Source organism: Bison bison, unplaced genomic scaffold (assembly GCF_000754665.1).
Source record: "Bison bison bison isolate TAMUID 2011002044 unplaced genomic scaffold, Bison_UMD1.0 scf7180017864091, whole genome shotgun sequence".
Taxonomy (NCBI): domain Eukaryota; kingdom Metazoa; phylum Chordata; class Mammalia; order Artiodactyla; family Bovidae; genus Bison; species Bison bison.
This window is the reverse complement of record NW_011494663.1, coordinates 21,988-22,798: the sequence shown is the minus strand read 5'-3', so window position 1 is coordinate 22,798 and position 811 is coordinate 21,988.

Sequence of the window (811 nt, the reverse complement as noted above, 5' to 3'; positions counted from 1 at the left end):
AAGTTCACTGTCCCTAGTGACTTCATCCTGAGAGGAAATGCGTGCTCAGCATAAAGACGGGCTGAGATGTTTCATTTCCCTGGCTCCAGTTCTCATAGATGCCAATCTTTTGGTCACCTCGCTTAGGTAGTCCTAAATCAAGAAGTTAGGTGAGTTGGAAGGAACTTGTTCACTTTAACTGAAGTAAAATGTTTAGTCAGCATTTTATTTCCATGTGCACTTTTAAATAGTTGGCCGTTGATGTTGCACACATGCCAGTCTGCTTGTTTCTTAGCTCTGTGCATTTAATTTCTTGAGTTAACTTCAAGGTTAGAGTTAAAGAGAAGGGAGAGATGAGCGACTGTGTTTCAGATCAACATTCATGAAGTGGGCCGGACCGGGATGCAAGATCTGGATCGTGGGAGAAGTTCCTGCCATTGATACAGAATGACCCACGTTTGTTTTCTACATTAGTTGTGATTCTGTGCGATCTTTTTCTCCTTCCCAAGTTTATAGACACCGGCATGGAATGCAGTTCCATTTTTTTTCCCCTCGGGTTGGTATTTTCTTTTCTCTTCTGATTGCTTGCCTGTCTCCAGTATTCTGTTGTGTCCTCTGAACCAGTTTTTCCCTGTATATGCAAATTGTATGTTTATAAGTGAAAATGTTAATACATTAAATGATTGTTAACCTTAAAGCATATTTCACTGACTTCTATTGTTTTTTTAAATTCAGTTTATTTAAACTATAAAGATAAAAACAGTTCATGCATTTCTCCCATTCCCCACTATCTCCTCTGGCAAACACTGATCTGTTTTTTTAAAAAATTATT